This window comes from Cryptotermes secundus, unplaced genomic scaffold (assembly GCF_002891405.2).
Source record: "Cryptotermes secundus unplaced genomic scaffold, Csec_1.0 scaffold468, whole genome shotgun sequence".
Taxonomy (NCBI): domain Eukaryota; kingdom Metazoa; phylum Arthropoda; class Insecta; order Blattodea; family Kalotermitidae; genus Cryptotermes; species Cryptotermes secundus.
Window position 1 is genome coordinate 1,496,599 of NW_019721526.1, and position 12,986 is coordinate 1,509,584.

Here is a 12,986-nt window from a genome sequence, read left to right on the forward strand (position 1 = left end):
TTCATGCAGACCCAAGCCTTTTCGTGTTGCTTGAGCTGCCGCGCGCACCTTTCTCGCTCTCAAGGAGATTTCTGCTTGGAGAAGACGCCTGATTTTCGGCTACAAAATTTTGTTAGATTTTGGTGCGTTTGGCTTTGAGCAAATTTTGTTTTAGTTGTGACAACATCCGGCAGGAAGTCCTCGGTACCGACGTAAGTTAAGATAAGCGAATACCTGTGCATATGGCAGTAATCCGTCAACTATTACATACTGAACGTGGTGTTGCCACGAAGTGTAATGGCACCTCTCATGTGTGTTGCCGGGAGGGCCTAAACTAAACGCGTATTTCCTTCAGACCTTTATCACTCTGTGTAAGTGCAGTTTGTAAAGAATACGTATGGGTAATTCTGTTTAACCTCGTGGTTACACTTCGCACGGATATGCAATTATCTTTGTAAATTAACACTGGTCTTGAGACCAGTTATTTTATTGGAGAGATTTCAAATAGTGTCCACCTTGTATTTTCAGTCGCCATGTTGAATGTGACGTGGTTCACATGAGTCTATGTCATCTTGAACCTTGAGCGCAGACGCGTCAGATATTTGAAGCTTATATTTTTGTGACGACAATATTAATATTTATTTTCTTTTGGGTGTCATTTAATTAATTGTATTCATTTATTTGTTTTCTTACCTTAGTTCATTATATTCAGTTGCGTTGAAATTTTGAAACATGATTTATTATTTCAGTAGCTTAACATGGGGGGAGTGGAGTTAATTTACACGACTCTCCTCTCCTTCAAACCTACTTCTCTAGTCCTGGTTCACCTGTCTCCTCCTACAAGTTTATGTTAGTTTGAGCCATATTCTGTATCATTGTTATTATTATTATTATTCTGCCTGCTACTATAGGATCCCTACGTCATTTTGGGAAGCCTGTAGTCGCTATGGCAACGAGAAGGTACACACTGAGCCCAGACGGTTCAAAGCAGATTCTTGAAAGTGGCTGTTAGTTCAGTTGTGTTTCTACTCCAAATCAAGCTTTAATTAAAGTCATGTTAAAATTTTGTGGAAGTCATTGATAAGAAACCCATACAAAGGCGGTCAGGCAACTCCATTTTAATCATACTGGCAAATGGAAATAATTTTAAAAACAGAATAATTAGGCCTTTATTTCTTATCATCAAAATTTGCGGTGTTTTAAAAAATATTTAAATTGATAAAAGATAAGTAAATCTTAGTTGTGGATAATGTTTACCACACAATATGAAAATGTATTTGATCAAACAATTGAAATATCCTAGCAACAACGTTTTGAACCATGTGAACACAATAATACTTACTCATGGAGCTGAGCCCTTCTGGAGGAGCCGCCAATTGTGCAGCTACTCAAGAATTTCCCAGCATTTTATGGAACCCGAAGGTTCATCACCGTGTTCACAAGAGCCCTCCACTGGTCCCTATCCCAAGGTAGATCTATCCAATCCATACCATCCCATTCTATCTCTCTAAGATCCATTCTAATATTGTCCACCCACCTATGCCTTGGTCTTGGTCTTCCCTGTGGTCTCTTTCCTTCTGGCTTTCCCACCAATATCCTATACGCATTCCTCATCTTCCCCATTCGTGCTATATGACCTGCCCACCTCATCCTCCTTGACTTAATAATAATAATAATAATAATAATAATAATTTTGGTATAGGGTTTTTGACAGAACTGAACGACAGCAGAAAGCTTCATAGACTAAAAGACACGACAAGAAATATATCACTTCACTTCATTAAGAAATACCTCCGAGATTACTGGAAACCAGCCAGAGAACGTTGTGAGACGTACAGCGATAGAATTTAGCTAATTCCTTTTAATTGCGTCGGAATGCAGAATGCTGCAACCGAGCAAACTTCTCTGTAGATTCCCCGCATTGTAGTGCATGTTTATGAAAGATAAGAACCAAATTCCCTCACATATCCGGATCGGAATAGAACCTGATCCAGTCATATTTCCTTTGGATCTTACTGCTTTTATTATGTGACGGCAGGGTGAAAATCTTGATAGCGTTAACCCTTGCCCTCTTCACTGCATGCAAACCCGATTTCCAGATTCGTCAATATATCCATCTGAAATTTCCATTCATAGTCGGTGGAGAAAATTTAAACACGTCTTACTGTTCTCGAGATGGTTACAGAGAAGCGAACAAATACTGCAGAATCCTTACCCTTTGCATACATTTTCTCAAATGTACATTCAGCAGTCGACAATGATCTTGGGAACAGATTCACAGATGACCGAATCCTGTTACTTGTACATTTCTACAATTAGCATAATTTCAGCTCTGGTGTGTTTCTTATGTAAAACGTAGGAAGATCAGATACGTTTATTTAAAAATTATAACAACGCGTTTAAAGCGCATTTATGTTTGTTATTTGCTCGAATTATGAGTTTTACGTTTATAGTAGCTATCTTCTTAGTACTACTGACGCTGAGAAATTCGCACGTGGGAAGCGGTGGAGTAGGTGCCGAACAGGTAAAATATAAAGTTATGGTAATTACGTTATTTCTGGTGACGCAAGTAATTTAGAGGTTATTATCTCTACCAGTTGGACCGATTATGTGAGAAATGAAGAAGTGTTAATTAGAGTCAGTGAGCAGAGGAATATCCTACACGAAATAAGAAAACGGAAGGCTAATTGGATTGGTCATGTTTTACACAGAAACTGCCTTCTAAAAGAAGTTATCGAAAGAAAAATAGAGGGGCGGATAGAAGTGACAAGAAGACGAGGAAGAAGACGTAAGAAGATGCTGGATGACCTTGGGGGCAGAAGAGGATATTGTCATTTGAAGGAGAAAGCTCTAGATCGCATTAAGTGGAGGAATTGTTTTAGAAGAGACTGTGGACCTGTCGTTTTGACAGATTACTGATGATGATGATGATGATGATGATGATGATGATGATGATGATGATGATGATCTCTACGTCAGCTTTGCCAAATCTAATGTTTCATTTGCAATAATGTCCAAATCTTATCACTATAATGGGCCTGAAACAAGTTCACAAGATTGACTTTTGATTTTGTTTTCAGAAATAAATATTTAAATTCCTTCCAAGGTTAGGCTTTTCTTTCGTTTTTACAAATAAGTTTCTACGATTTGCAGGTTTAATTTGGCAGATAGTACGATGGTAATGTTTTAAATTCACTTTTGTTACCTCTTAACGTTTAAATATCGAAGTATTTTCAAATACATTTGACCATTAGCGTTTGAAAAAAATGACATGCTTTATATTCATATCTACAAACAACTAACATCATAATAAAAATAAAAGTTGTGAAACAGTATGAAGGAACAACAAATCCACAATTTTATCTCAATCACAATAAATGTGACACTCAAAAACTCTGTTAGGCTCTTCCGTTCATTTTCTTTTAGAGAATATAATGAACTATTCTATAGGGGCTTTTCACAATATGGCTCGTTTTAGATTGTTACAAAATTAGCTTTTCTTCTATTATATTCATCTTCAGATCTGGTAGTGTTGGGAGTTACTTTCTTGCACATAGATTACTCCACATTGAAACAATATTTCCGGTAATAAAATAGAAATGTAATTTAGATGTAATTATTATGACACAATCCAGGCCAGCATAGCTTCGGCTGCGAACTGTTTCACGATAAATCTGAATCGATTCTATTATAACTATCTTCAGCCCCTCAGATGCATGCTTTAGGAGCTTCGGAATAAACTAATTAGTTAATTATGAAATATAATTTATGTTAGAGTCTCACGCTTTTACTGCTAAGTGCGTTTAAATGTCCATTCCGATGTCGAGTGTGACAGTAAGTCCATATCAACCCAACCTACTGTCACAAAATAGCAGAAAGCCTGCACACACCCAGCCTATACAAACACACACTATTTGTAATCTTCTCTCAGGTTTGACCCACGCTCCTTAGAGACAAAAATAATGATACAAATGAAGTACATGTCTTACGCTTCATAAAAACAGTAATAACTGATAATGAAATTATCATTTCCAAGACATAATTACCAAGAAGCAACACGAAGAAGAAACACTACATCTAAACAGAAAAAATAAGAAAATCAGAACATGGAGGAAAGAATAATCACTCTCTCTCAACTAACAAAGGAAACAATATAACTTACAGATATATTTAATATTAAGTCCAAGATTAATTTTACTTAACATTGTAATATAAATTTAATTTTAACCTTTTTTACTGCTAGTGGGGTGGGACTAATTCCCTTGTACTTCGGTCACTTCTGGCCTATTGTACCAGCCCCAGATGATAGGTGAGGGTGATTGTGGAGCAATTGGTGGAATGAAGATTGGCAGGGAAAACCGAATTGTTCGGAGAAAACCTGCCAGAGCACCACTTTCTCCACCACAAATCCCACTTAACCAGACCTGGGATCGAACCCGGGCCGCCGCGGTGGGAAGCCAACGACTAACCGCTTGAGCTATGGCGCGGTCCTAATTTTATCTTTTATCTCTATTCATAAGATAGAGAAATGACAGTGCAAATGACCGCGCAGAAACTTCTATGTCAGAAAATATAATCAATGTAACCCGAAGATGACTTCATGATACGTGAAAAAAAAAATCATTCCTTTAAATAAATGATTGAATAGCCAGCATTAGGCGAAAATTACTTTGTGATTAAAGGGAGGCGGGAAGGTGTTCAATATCTCTCATTTCAGAATTCATGTTATCACGTTCCACCTCTAATGCCGGTCGCCGTTCAGCTCCAACAGAATCGATTCTAGTCTGCGTTTCTTTGTCTCGGGCAATTGAAAGAAAGTGAACACTGCTCCAGCAAAAGAAACCCCCGAAAAGCCAGAAACAGCCATAAACTCCCAAGGAACCAACTAGAACGTTGTAAAACTTTGTCGAGAGGAACGCTAACATCCAAATCGTAGAACTCGTAATCCCATAGCTAAACCTCGCGCTTCAGGTCTGAATATCTCAGCCATCATCACAAACAGAAGATTAGCAGGACCAGCAATAACACAGAAGCTGTAAAGTGAGACGCATAGGATAGGAGTTACGCTCACTGCTGAAACATCAATGCCAACACTGTCCGTAAATAAATACGTCCCAAGCCCGACAAGACAAACGCCTTGGAAGATCTGGGTGCAGAGAATGGGTCTTCTCCCCGCTAGGTCAGAAACGAAACACGAAAACAGCGAGCCTGACAAATTCACAAAACCAGAAATAATATAAGATATATGAGGTGAAAGATTACTTTGTGACATTTCAAATATGGACTTACAGTGTCCGTACACAACGTTCATGCCAGAGAATTGCTGGACGACAGAAAGCACCAAGGCGATCATAAGAGCTTTTCTGGTGCCACGTACAGACATCAAATCTAGTACCGACACTTTCTGAGTTTCCGTTGTATTTACATTGACAACTGCTTCCAGCTTCTTCATCTCGGCCTCAGCGAGAGCAGTGTCTCCTCGCAGCCATGAGTAAGCTTGCAAAGCCTTCGCTCTTCTTCCTTTCCCCAGCGAAAACACAGGTGACTCTGGAGGCCAGAAGTATCCGAAGAGGAACAACACGGGATTTGACAGGCACACCATTCCAGTATTCTGAACAGAGAAGTAAGAACCGACTGCATGTATAGTAATTGTGCCGACGCCAGCGGCTATCCCACGGAAGTTACCGAGAGCGCCACGGATGCTATCTTCAGATATCTCGCTGACGTACGTTGCTGTGAAGATATTTACGCCGGCAATGCAAAGACCGAAGATAAACCTTGCAATTAATAGGTAGATAATGGAGTCACCGAATATAATCAGCATATATGCAGTGATGGCAGGCAAAGCGCTGAGGTAACCGGCAGCTTTTCGTCCCAGGTTCTGGTTCACGTAGCTGTAGGCGGCGGAGAACAAGAAGGCGCCAAGGAACGGAAGTGATGCCAGCCAGCATTCCTGTTCTTGCGTAACTGGATGACCGCCAAGTGCAGTTGCGTTAGATCGCAGTAAAGGAAGTGTGGGTGACAGCCAGCCCGGCACAACTCCATACGTCAAAGTGATAAAATTGGCTGAAAAACACATCACGACCAATTTTGAACTTCAAAATTTCATTGAAAAAAATAAGAAACACAACAGATAAGTTACAGTTGTCGATCGATTCAATTAATTACTACGTCAAGGTTCTAATCTTTAATTCATACTATTTTAAAACACGACTGTATCCAGACCCTTAATCAGTGAACACTTTCCCTGGGGTACAAAGACCGGGGCACGAACCCGAACGCACTTTCATCTTTCATCCAGTAAAGGAGATAAAATTGCGTGGATCTAAGTGTAGACTTCCCCACTTGAGTTAATGGCGTCGTGCCTAGTTAAGCATTCAGATATATTTCCATGTTCTGATGCTTAATTGAGCATATGGACAACTTAATATTTCACGGAAATCATAAGATTTATTTCAACGCCTTTATCTTATTTCGGGAATATATGAATAGCACCTAGCAAAACGTTTCTGGAATCATCCCTCTTATATACATTCATGCAGATGGCAGGGTTGTAACGAAAGCATGCTTAATGGCGCCATCGCCTATGTACCGTGCCTTAACCTAGCAATGGACGTTTAATCTCGTTCCAGAATTCTGCCTTAGGGCTCTCATATCACAACACGTAGAGGTCGGTTCCTTTTCCAGTTGGCTTAATTTCCCTTGGATTCATTACATTCAGCCCGAAATCTTAAATTACTCTCATCTTGATTAAAACATCCACAACTTGGATGATATAGATCTGCGGAACCTTGCATCTACTGGTATCACTGACACTTCTGCTTCGCATATTCGCTATATTATCGTCATAGATATTATTATTATCATTATTATTGCTGATATTATTATGGTGGCAGACAGCTTAAACAGAAAATTAATTGGGAGGCCTCTGTTGCATTGATATTTTGTAGAAGTTTCATGGAAACCTGCCTTTTGTTTCCAAGTTTACAGGAACAGAGACAATTACAGAATCACATAAACCTGTCTTTCCAAGTCAGATAATAAAGGTAGCTTGAAATAAATTCATTCGCTTTATCACCGTTCCATATCCGCACAGAAAATTTCTTCCTATGCTGTGAGTAGTTGACGTCTACAAAATTAAGCATATACTTGACTAGATTTTTCAACTGAACAATTTGCTGTTAACTGTATCGTCTGGCCGTAAGAATACAGTTGACAGTTGTTGTTGGCTTTCGCTTGGCGCGGACCACATAAGAAACACAGTTTCCCCTATATTTTTGTCACGTTCTTAAGGGGGGTGTTTGCCGGCCGTCGCATAGAAACGGCAGTTCTATTGTTGCCTGTGTTCGTTGCCGTGAGACTGTTTGTGGACAATCTTCTATTGTTCTAGAAACTGCCCCTATGTCACACTATCATTTTCCTTTATTCTCATTAAATCCGAAACAAGATTTCGTTGCTTACTAATATTTTCTTTGCGCTCATGTAATTTGAGGACAGAAATTCCACACGTATATGTATACCAATGATGATTGTTTCCTTACTATAAAAGCAGCGACAATCTGTCGTACCTTCCCTGTTCTATTCTGTGCTGCTCCACATTTCATTGTGACAAACAGTAAACTACCTTCAGAAATCAGTCGACTGTTTGCCTGAAAGGAAAATTCTGATAAAAATTATCTGTATACAAATGACGTCTTTCCTGTACACTGAAATTTCCTGCTACTGTTTCCATTATCTTCGAATAGCTCAAAAGAATTGGATGCTTAAGTTTTCTTGAAACATGAATTTTTCGAGGCAATAGATGAAGCAGCCGAGATGGGTCCCCTACGCGCTAAAGATAAGTTGCGGCTAGCAAGATTGAAACTGAGGGGCGTAGCAAGGTCCCTTTATTCCACCCAAGCGTAGTCGAAGGGTGATGATGTAGAGTATTCAGATTTTAAAGCAGTTTCGTGCATATATTTAAGGGAAAACAGATAGATCAATATAACTATACAAGGTCACAGAATGCTTCTCAGGAGAAAGACGAGAGTCCCGAAATGTATGCAGACCGTCTGCGTAAACAGTGACAGAAGACGGTCCAACATATAGAAAATCCAGTAGAACAAGCCATAATGAATCGAGAAGCAGAAAAACGGTTATTAGCCCCTTTCATCAGCGGGCTAAGGGAGGTTCCAGGGAATCACCTCAGATTACAGAGGCCGGACACAGTAGAGGGGGTTTTGAATATGGCAATAGTGGCCACAAATGCAGAGACACCCGAACGGGATGGTACCAGAGATCATAGAGCCTCCAGACAAAAAGTATTCGCGTTAAGAGGTGACCGTGGAAATTTAGAGGGACCCCGTGTTTGGAAACCCCGGAATAAATTCCAAGAGGGCAAATACCGGGTTGACCGTGTATTCACCACCACGGGTCAGTACTCCCGGGGCAGAAGAGCATGGAGAGGGGCTCGCTCTTTCCGGACTGAGAGTCGGACTTCCGTAAGGGATAGCGCAGCACCAGGGATGGGAGTCGGACTTTACAGATGGACTTCTGTGGAAGGGGGCACGGCACCATATCTTGTCCGGGCTGGGAGTCGGACTTCCGCAGGAGCACAGCAGAACCGAAGAAAGATGACGATCTTTATGTGCGCTACGATCTTAATGGGCTTCAGTATTATAATTGTGGGCTTTATGGGCATTTCCGACGAGAGTGTCGAAGGGGACGTGTCCCGGTTCAAGGAGGAACCACCCAAACGGGTTAGGGAGGACGAAATAGACCCAGTCGTCTTACCCGAAAGTAAGCCGCCGTCAGGGCCTGTTCTCATTGTGCCGTCAGCAACTAAGGGGCGGGTGATAGGGCCCTTGCTGACAGTTGAAATAGGGAGAGGGAGATTTGAGTTCGTGGTAGATACCGGCGCCACGGTTTCGTTGATGAAGCCCAGTATAAGTAAGGCACAAGTGAGAAAGAGCAAAGTGCAGGCTAGGGGAGTGTCTGGTACAAACTTGAAAAGAAGTGACATCTTGATTAAAGTCTCCTACAGGAAGTATGACGTTCATATATCCATTTGTTGTTTGCCCGTTAGAAATGTGTAGTGCTGGCATTCTCGGCTTGGATTTCTTGCAGGGAGTGGGAGCTGAGATTAGTCTAACCGACAACTTATTGACCTCCGAAACAAACGCTTCACGCTTTCGAGCGCTGACCTACCGGCCAGGATCTCATCCGACTCAGAGGTCCTTCACGAATCCGCTCTTGGCCTGATCACCCATGAGCCGGAGAAGGCGCTGGATCCGACAAATGGTTGGACGGAGGATGAGAGTTATATCGGTACTGTTGAGCTCGCAGAGGCTGTCTCAGTACCCCCCCTTTCCGAAAGAATAGCCCGGGGTCGGGTCGTCAGACGTGGCGACTTGACGGAATTTGAAGCCCCTCGGAATCAAGTAGTAATGGCAGATCCTGGGATATGGCTACGAGGAATTATATAGCGCGGGTAGTAGCTACAATGGGTAATGTTGTAAATAACGAGACCTCGATTGAAGCTCAGGGTTCACCCCGTTGGTCAAAAGTCCCCTTGGGTAGCGATAATGCTGAGTGGTTGAACTCTCCCTGTGGAAAATTGAACAATTTAATGACCTCTCAAGAGAAAGCTGGATGGGATTAACGCCAGCCAGAACCGCCACTGAACAGACTACAAGAAGTAGCTGTTGATAGTCTACAAGGGGTAGCTATCGGATTACAGGAAAAAGATAGTTTCCTTCCAGTTGGAAACAGATTCGGTAGCCATACTGACACAGCAGTACAAAATTCAGGGCTTAAGAACACTAGAGAAGAGCACACCAGGGACACAGAAACTAAGGAATCATAGAAGGGAGGAAGCCGAATTATGGGGTACGTACCAACCCAAATTATTAATCTCTCACTAGAAGTCGGAAAGCTGTCTAAGCCTATGTATGTAGGCATAGCCTCGCCTATTGAAACTTGTGTGGAAAGTTAACTGGCTAAAGTACAGAGTGTACTTGAAACAAAAGATATGGAAGCTAGAGATATGGGGCGAGGTGAGATAGTCTTCGACCTCCATTCAAATGAAAAAGTAAAGAATACGAAAGAAGGGGATAAGGGGCGAAGTGAAAAATTAGGGCATTTGTCAGAGCAGGATCGAAGCAAATTAGAGCCCACTTAGAGGAAATTTTGTCACATATTCTACAGGAAGGTAGTAGTGAAACAAGGAGTACTAGCGCGGTAAAACATAAAATAGATATAGGGGATGCGCAGCCTATCAAGGAGACTCCTTATAGAACTCCACATTCATTGAAACCAGTTGTTGAAGAACACATTAAAGATATGTTACATAAAGTTATTATTGAGTTAAGTGTGTCGCCATGGAGCAGTAGCATTGTGTTAGTTAAGAAGAAAACGACAGACGGATCCACTAAATACAGATTTTGTGTTGAATGTAGATCAATGAATGCTTTGACAAAGCCAGACGCGTATAAAGGAGTTGTATCGTGTATTGTAGACTGCGATGCGCCAACCAAAGCAGTTGGAGCCATTTTGTCACAGGTTAAAGACGGAGAGGAGCGGACTGGCGTACTGTAGCCGCAGTTGAACTCCGCGGAATCCAAGTATAGCATAACTGAGTTAGAATTGCTAGCGTTATTTTTGCAGTTAAACAGTTCAGGTGTTATTTGTATGGGCGACAGTTTAAAGTATATACTGATCATAGGGCTTTGACGTGGTTGTTGACTTTACAGGATCCGAGTTCTAGACTAACGCGTTGGGCTATGAAATTATATGAATATGATTTTATAGTGGAACACAGACCAAATTCGAAGATGAGGCACGCTGATGCCCTGTCACGGTGTATACAAATGGTTACAGGAGACTACTTGTTAGCAAGGGAGAAGATAAAGGAAGACCAGGAAAAAGATTCCATATGTGAAAGATATAAAACATATGAGAAATTTTTATTAGATGAGGACCAAGTATTATATTATGGAGGAAATGAAGGTTGTCCACTTATCGTAATTCCAGGGACACAAGTTGGAAACGTGCTAAAATGTTATCACGAATTGCCATTTACCGCCCATAAAGGCATTGCGAGGACAATTACCGCTGTTAGAAGGAAATATTGTGGCAGTCTTTAAGCAGAGATGTTACAGAATATATAAATGCTTGTGAAGCATGTGCAAAGAGGGAAACAGGAAATAAAATAGTCGCACCCCTGGGAGAATCCTTAGAAATAAAGGAATTCTTCGATGTAGTATCATTGGATGTGGTGGGGCCACTCCCGGTTACAGATATAGGAAATATGTCACAAGTGATTTCATTCCACAAACTGTTATCGACTTTCGTCTCTACCAAAAACCATTTAACTTTAGACTTGTCCTTATTCATAATATATAAAAAGACAGAAATTTACTATGGAAATATCCCTGTAATATTATGTAAAAAATCCATAATTTTCGTAAATATATTGTATATTGTTGGTATAATTTACGTATAACTACAAATTAATTTTGTTATAGTTACTCGTATAAACTTTTTCACATCTCATGTTAATTTTCTGCTACTGTACTTACGTTTGTCCGCATTTCCACCGTGATATTCTAATGGTGATTTTTCATTGATAATTTAGATTCCATCTTCTTAATATATTCTTTCAATTCAAAACCATTTCCCTACTTTTTACGTTCTTACGCTAAAATTAATGAATTCTCTCGTTTCATGTCTAGTTTCAACTGAACAATCCATACCATGTTGTAGCATGATAATGATGAGGGACACACACACAGCTTGTCAACACCGTAGAGACGTACGTACCTACGAGGCACATAAAAACAAGACAACACTAAACCGACGTTCTTATAATCTACGGCTCGCAGTCCTTTTGTTAAGACTTTGACCGCCTTTTCAGTTTTCTTATCCTAAACACAGGCGATAGGACTCCTTGGACAGGGGGGTCAGCTGTTCGTAAGGCCGCTACCTTCGCCCGGAACAACACAAACACAGAATAAGCGCATACACAGACACCCATGCCTTGAGCGGGATTCGAAACCACGATGCCAGAGTTCAAGCGAACGAAGACAGTTCATACCCTAGACCGCAAGGCCACTGGGATCGGCACCAACGTCCATACGAACTACAAAATTTAGGGCAAAAAGAAAACCCTGACGCCACAAAGGGAATAAAACGCATGGGACAGTAACGAGTGACCTTCTAAAACAAATGTTTTTTAATGAGCGGATGACGGAAATGGAAAACACTGAAATATTTCAACTTAGGGAATAATTCATCTTGATTATATCGAAAATACAGGGCAGTAATTTTGATAAACTGGATAGTTACCTGCAGACGGCCGAGTACGGCCGAAACAGGTGGCCAATATAATGTTCAATTTTTAGTTGTTAATCTTTAATTTCAATTTTTATTTTTAAAGAGTAATTGTGAATAAAATTACATTTAAGACGAAAGTGAATGTCATTAAATTTTTTTTTTTTTCTTTTCTTTGGCACTACAGCCCCAGTGGGCCTAGGCCTGCCTCCATGAACTTGTCCGTTCACTTCGGTTTTTCTAGATCTTACACATTCGGTAGGACTCCTTGGGCGGGTGATCAGCTCGTCGCAAGGCCTCTACCTGTACACAAACACAGAAAAACGCACACACACAAACTAAACATCCATGCCCTGAGTGGGATTCGAACCCACGATCCCGGTTTCCAAGCGAGTGAAGTCAGTACATGCCTTAGACCGCTCGGCTACCGTGACCGGCCCTATAAATAATTACGATCTACTTATAATCGTATAATAGTACAAATATGTCCCTTCACTGGGGAGATGGAAATGAACCGCGCTTAGCTGCGAACGAGGAACTCAGGAAGTACTAATTCATAGATCCAGAAAGGATGACGAATATAGGCAATGCATGACACCATGTGAAATTGAACTTCGTGAAGATATGTACATATCAACTAGTATTTTTATATTAGTATTGGCTAAGACGGTCACGGTAGCCGGTAGGTCGGAAGCCGG

General features: G+C 40.9%; 1 pseudogene; it reads right to left on the reverse strand.

Annotated features, from left to right (window-relative positions):
• Nucleotides 1-4,720: 4,720 nt before the first annotated feature.
• Nucleotides 4,721-6,058, reverse strand: LOC111875534 (annotated as a pseudogene).
• Nucleotides 6,059-12,986: the final 6,928 nt, after the last annotated feature.